The sequence below is a fragment of the Talpa occidentalis genome, unplaced genomic scaffold, assembly GCF_014898055.3.
Source record: "Talpa occidentalis isolate TD23 unplaced genomic scaffold, MPIMG_talOcc4v2.1 talOcc4.15, whole genome shotgun sequence".
Lineage (NCBI taxonomy): Eukaryota > Metazoa > Chordata > Mammalia > Eulipotyphla > Talpidae > Talpa > Talpa occidentalis.
The window spans coordinates 74,967,700-74,973,695 of record NW_023601543.1 but is presented as its reverse complement, the minus strand read 5'-3'; positions in this window follow the sequence as shown (position 1 = coordinate 74,973,695).

Here is a 5,996-nt window from a genome sequence, read left to right as displayed (position 1 = left end):
CTTTCACCTTGTTACTGAGATAGGACCTCATTTCCTTCTGGTTTTGGTCTGCTGCTTGGCTTCAGTTGTCAAGGCGTATATACTCTGCCCATGCCTTGTGCCCTCAGGAGATCCCCAGGCGGCTGAAATCATCCCTGTTTCATTTGCTCCAAGAATGCTGTGCACTGCGCAGATCAGTGGCTCCTTTCGATGTGCCCCTTGTCTTAGCCCCTTTGTCAGACTTGTACATTTTTATGAACCCAGAACATGCTTCAGGCAGGCTTGGTGACAGTGGTAACAAACCTCATATGTTAAGGTACTTTTCATTTCTTAGTGGATTGGGGGGAGGGAAAAGACAGGGTACACTACTTCCACACTCTGCAGTATGCAGGTGACAGAAGTGGCTGGATTGCAGAGGCAGGCAAGGTCTTTTTACATAATGAAAGCCTTGGAACCAAGGGAGGAGAAACTTGAACAGATCAATATGCCCATGTATTGGTAATTGAAATTTATAAGGAGCATCAGGCACTGAGAAACACCGTAGAGCTTTGATTGCTATGTGGGGAGACAGGGAGTTGGGACAATACAGCATAAGAAAGCGACACTGAACTGTGATGTCCCCCATCGCTCGCTGTGTTTTCAGAAATTTTTAACCTTCCGTGGCCACATTAAAAAATATGTTTAAAAGCAAGCATAATGATGGCTCTGGTTTGGGGGGTGTTAAATGAATTAATGGTCTCAGAATGACTGTGGTAGTGCCTGGAACTCAGTATTCAGAGAAGTGGGGGTGTCATTGTTATCAGAGGCATTCAAGAACAATAAGCAGAAGCAGGGAGAGATACTGGGAGAACTAGAGTTATGTGTTCCTCATGGGATTCAGTTGACTTGGTTGTTTTTCTTGGCTTTCAATATGGACTGAACTCTGTTTTTTAAGTACTGTTTTAAGACAATTAAATCATTTCTACCATATCATTTTCAGTGGTTTGATGGTGTTATATCACACAGGAGGAATATTCCACCCTCAGCTAAAGTTCTCAGCATTGAGACAGTTTATAACTATGAAATAAATATGTTATATTTAAAATTATTAAAATTAAAGGAATAAAAAAGGAGTAATAAGCTAAATGCATATTTTTTTACATTTGCTAAGGAGGTGCGTTCAAAATAAAGAATTAGCTGTGACCTACTAGATGTTTTTGGTTTGTGATTCAGCACATGAAATTAAATATGTGTCAATTTCTAGTTGATCGTGTCAAGGGTTTACAAAGTAAAACACTCTCCTTCGGTGTGTGAACTTCATGCTGGTTGTTTTTAGATTTCCTAAATAGCATTGTTTTGTATTTGGGTTTGCTTTTGTCAATGTCACAGGTACCTGGTTTCATTGCCAGCCAGTATGTGAAAAGTACTATTTATAAGCTCACTGATAACTGTTTATTTATATCATTAAGACTGGTTTGACTGTAACAGTGCTGTTTTCTTAACCCTGCTCAAACAAGAGATCACTCCTGCATTAACATCTCATAGCTTATTGTTTCCTCCATATTGTGAGATAGTTCTCTGGATCTTAGGGAACTCTGTTAGGTCAGCAAGAGGGGCTGTTGAAGTCCCAGGGGTACGGTCACTTTCTGGGACTGGTTGGAATGAAAATATTGCACCGAGGAATGCATATTCAGAGAGGCGGGAGCCCCTTGTGTTTGCATATGGGAATGTTGAAGCAAATTTATCACCAAACTTATCCAGTCCTCAAGGAGCTCCTCATTTTTTCAGACATCTAGATATCTTTGGCAATTTCTCATTTTCTTTCTCTTTCTCCCTCTCTCTTTTTTTCCTTGCCATTTGAAGTAGAGGTTTTCTGTAAAAACTTAGGCAAGCATTGTTCTGTGCTGGCTTTTATTTTATGAAGTATAATTATTTTTCATGCAGGTTATTTAGAAAACAGTCATTAACTAAGTTGTGACCCTCTCACAACTCCTCTTTTAAGTGTCTGTGGCTTGGTTTCTTGGTATTCACAGCATCACAGAACAAAATTTTTGGCAGCTGAATATATTTTTAAGCACTCTGCTTCTGTCTGGCTGTATCCCAAATTCTCTCTCACTCTCTTATCCCAAGAATCCTTTCTTTTTGTGGGGAAAAAAGGGAGCCTTCAAAGCCTTTTCAGAGGGGAACATAAGAGGGATGCCTTCTAGAAGACATGGTCAAATAATTTTAACTCTTGAAAGCTGCTGTTCACTTGTGAGAGGGAAGGGGGAGGGGGGCAGTGAACTTGAAAAATCAGATAACCTCCCCAAATAGCTTTACCAAGCTCTGTTGGTAAATCTCTGCGGAAAAAAAAAAAAAAAAAAAAAAAAGAGTAAGCCTCAAATACAGGAAATAGGATCATTTCTGATGGCAGAGAAAACAAGCAAGGTTTATGGTAATTTATGGGTACTGGGCATAATAAGAGAGGCTGCATAGGATTATCTAAACTTTTTTTTTTTAATACACGAACTGGGGTACAGGTCAGAAGCGCAGGAGGGTGAGAGAATTCAACCGAGCCAGAGCAGGGAGCAGAACAGGCAGAAGGACTGAAGACACTGCTGAGGGGAGCAGCGGGCAAGGCAGGAGAGGTCTGCCATGCCACATGGGCTTCTCCATGGCCGGCCCGGAATCAAACCCATGCTGCAGAGGCTGCGCACAGCTTCGCAGTGCGGTGCTCAACCACTGAGCCACTGGGGAGGCCCTGCATTGGGTTATTTATTTATTTATTTATTTATTAAAGATTTGTTTATTTTTTAATTTATTTATACAAGCACTGGGTACCGTCAGAAACGTGGGAGGGTGAGAGAATTCACCAGAACCAGAGCAGGGAACAGAACAGGCAGAAGGATCGAAGTACACTGCTAAGGGGAGCATCGGGCGGCAGGAGAGGTCTGCGCACCATGTGGGACCCTCCCTTGGTGGCCAGGGAGCAGCAGGGGATCAAACCGGTGCTAAAGAGGCTGCAGGCAGCTTCGCAACCCAGCACTCAACCGCTGCGCCACTGGGGAGGCCCTGCATTGGGTTATTTAAAGTAGCTACTCATCTGATTGTGTCGGTGACATGCCTTCTGGAGTTAGATGCACAAATACTTCCTCTAAGTCTTGGCAATCCCAAGGTGGTTCCCCAGTAGAGTCTTGTATAATTATTGGCACATGTATTGCCATTCACTTCGGAGGCAGGTGGTTTCTTGCCTGAATGTGACTCTAAGACATCACAGTATCAACGACACTATTGATTTTAATTAAAACATCGAAATGTGTGTCTGTTGAATAGCCATTGTTGCACCCTTGATGTGTGTGAGAATTCAGAGACTTCCATGCTTATTTTTTTCATATAGTAATACTAAGGCCAATTAGTGGGAGACAGACTTTGCAGAATTATTCTCTTTTCCTCATAAGACAATGAAATGTTTCTCTGTGTGCATATGAGTGTGTGATATTTTTGATGTTATTCTGATTGGACTTTTCCTTTGTACTCTTAAACTGTTTGTCCATTGTCAAAACTAGCAAACAAAATAAAATGAGACAAATAGGAGAGAAATAAAAAGGCAGAATGAACAATCCTTCCATTGCCAGTTGATTGTATTCTAATCCTCACTTAGTTGTGAAAAATCCAGTAGTCCCTGCAAAACATACTGATTTTTCCCATCAAACCTCACTGGATTTGCTTAATTAAGCTACTTAGAGAAGACAGAAAGTTATCAGGGCTGCAAAAAGATAGAGGAGAAGCTGTGTGCAACAGAGGAGCTGTGGATGGGGCTGTTTTTGATGTGGAGACATTTCAAGGCAGTCTGCAGTTTATGGACCAGATGTGTCAAGTTCAAGCTACAAGGGACAGTAGAAATGATCCAGGTTGGTTCCTTCATTTTACAGATTGTATTCTTAATAATCCTTTCTGGTAAGTATTGTTTGATATAATGGAAGCAAGGAGACCTTTCATAGGGTATACTATCTCATTACATTTAACACTTTTTTTTGTTTAAAGATTTATTTATTGATACAGATAAGAACTGGGGTACAGGCCAGAGGTTTTGGGGGTGAGAGGATTCACCAGAGACAGAGCGGGGAACAGAACAGGCAGACTGACTGAAATACATTGCTGAGGGGAGCAGCGGGTGAGTCAGGAGAGGTCTGCTGTGCTATGCGGTTTCTCCCTGGCCGGCTGGGGATCGAACTTGTGCTGTAGTGGCTGTGGTGAGCTTTATAGGTTATGTCTTAACCCCTTGCGCTACCAGCCAGGCCCAAATTTAACGCTTTTTAAAAAAATCCAAGCATTGTTATTGATGTCTTCCAGACAAAAATAAAAAGAGCTGTGTGTGGGGGCGTGCGTGTGTGTGTGGGGGGTGGGGAGGGGAGGGGTGTATAGCATGCATACGGTCTTTGTGACCCTGCTTTGCTTTCTGACATGTGGAAAAACGGTTCTGAAACTTGGTGAGAAGCTGGTCATTAAATTATTACTGCTGGTTTTGAAGAATGTTGATTGCATCGTGGTTTTTCCCCAAAGTCCTTAATATAGCATTATATTTTTATGGTTTTGAAGCGTTTGGTGTCTCCATTAGGAACGTGTTAGTGAAGCTGAATCATACTCAGGATGTCACTTCCTGGCTGCGGAAAGAACAATGAAACTGTTGCAATAAAAAGCTGTATGCTTCAGAAAAACAACAATAAATGGTTTTATTTGAATGGATATTCAGTGCTTAAGCAGCAACACAGACTGGAACAGGTAGGCTGTAGTGTCACTGCAGATTTCCTTATAGGAGAGAAAATCTGGTGTTGATTACTTCAACTCTATTCTGACTCTGGAGAACGGATTCAATTAAAACTTCCCCCCTAGCTTTAGAGACAGATCTTTTTCTTCTTTATTAAAGTCGGTTTGTGGATGAAACTTGTGAAACCAGGAGTCAGATCATTAAGGGTTTAGATTCAGTGTACGGAGAGATAAAAATCCACATTTCCTTTGTGAACTTCAAGTGAAAACAGTAATTACAGCAGTATTTTTTTCCCATTTTTTATTTTATATATTTTTTACATCATTTTTCATTTTTGCACAATGTATGTACTTTCATCTTGGTTATAATCCCCATACAATTCCCACCCCCCCTTGTTTTGATCCCACTCCCTCCTATCCCCCCCCATAGTGTGTCTCTGGTTTATAGTTGTTTGTTGATTTTGATTTTTACTTTATTATAATTAGTCTTTTTCCTGGTCCCTTATTTAGGTTTCTAGATTCCTGCTATGAGTGAGACCATCCAGTATTTTTCTTTTTCTTTCTGGCTTATTTCGCTGAGCATGATCCCTTCCAGCTCCATCCATGTTGCTGCAAATTGCATGTGTTTATCTTTTTTGAATGCTGAGTAATATTCCATGGTGTATATGGACCACATCTTCTTGATCCAGTCATCTATTTTTGGGCATTTGGGTTGTTTCCATAGCTTAGCTATAGCTTAGCTATTGTAAATAGCGCTGCCATAAACAGAATTACAGCAGTACAGCAGTATTTTTAAAGAAGATAAGCAATATTCAGAGCATTGGGACCAAGACAGAATATTGGAATGGAGCTCCCACCCCATCTGTGATTTGTTTAATGACTTAGGGCAAATATCATTCATATTTTGAGTTCAATCTCTTAACTAAATCAGTGACCTTCTTCCATCTCTTCATGCTCTTTTTCTTCCATCTCCTGTGCCAGAAGTTCTTTTCACAAAATGACTTGTTTCCCTGTGGCATGAGACATTGAGAAATCCCTCGATCCTTTACTTTGCTCTTAACTTGAACCAAAATCAATGCCTAGTGTTGAAAAATTGCTATTCATCCAGCTGTTTTCCAGCTGTTTCCTATTAATATTCCCGATACTTTGTCTTTAGACAGATTAACAGTTTTACTTGGGCCTCCCTGGTGGCTCAGCGGTTGAGTGCTGGCTGTGAAGCTGCCCGCAGCCTCTGCAGCACCGGTTCGATCCCCAGCCACTGGCGAGGGTCCCACATGGTGTGGCAGACCTCT